We start from the raw sequence: 976 nt of genomic DNA, 5'->3' as shown, positions 1-976 counted from the left end.
GGTTTCGGAAATTAGCACCACGACGAAGAACGTCGACAGAGAGCGGATTTTGGATCTCCCTTCATTTTTTGTTTGCCTGTTTCTTCGCCGTGAACGAGAATGTCGACGCGCTTCGACGGATTTTCGCAGTCTGGGCTTTTCCTCTCGGATTTTTCAACTTTCGGGTATACTTGAGCCGCCGGGATTTCAGCACTTTACTTTTTTTAATAAAGTTCATCATTTGCCGAAAATAAACAAAAATGACGTGGTGTCGTCTCATATCGTTGGTTGAACTCGCCTTTCCGTCGAATACGATAGCTCGATTAATTATGTATGAATGTTCAATAATTTGTGAAATATACTGTAATTGTGGCTTTATATATAGTCTATGTATTCTATCTATGTCTTGCGAGACGGTGACCATATGGTAATCTCGAGGCGCCGCCACTGCTTCGGACTAAAGACTCCTTTTCTGATTTGTAACTTAAGAGAATTTCGACAGTCGGATTCTTTATTTAGGAGGTATTGAGGCTGAAATTAAAACCGATCAAGTGAAAGATACTGGAATTTAAGTAGATAAACCTTCAGTCAAAAAAAGCTTCTGTAAAATACGTAAATTGCTTCTGGATTCTCATTCTTCATTAATTATTTTGTAAGAAGATGAATGTATAAAATAGAAGAAATGAATGACGATAACTTTCGCAACTAATTACCTTTTCATTTGATAAATTATTTCATACTGAACTTCAGAAGTTATTTATGGATTGCAGAAGGTTTCTAGTTTTTAAATTTTGTTTCTCATTTGACCACTGAAATGTTTTTTTTTGGAGATATCTTTTATTTTCGACTTTATAGTTTTTGGATAGTATTCTAGGATATCCTGAGCCAAGATAATGCTATTATTAGGGAAAATATTTCTTTTCTATAGTTAATTTTTTATTAACTCGTTATTAAAGGAGATGTAGTTTTTAGTTTACAGTTGATCCGTTTTAAGTTC

Source organism: Belonocnema kinseyi, chromosome 1 (genome assembly GCF_010883055.1).
Source record: "Belonocnema kinseyi isolate 2016_QV_RU_SX_M_011 chromosome 1, B_treatae_v1, whole genome shotgun sequence".
NCBI lineage: Eukaryota > Metazoa > Arthropoda > Insecta > Hymenoptera > Cynipidae > Belonocnema > Belonocnema kinseyi.
Note: the sequence above shows the minus strand (reverse complement) of the source record.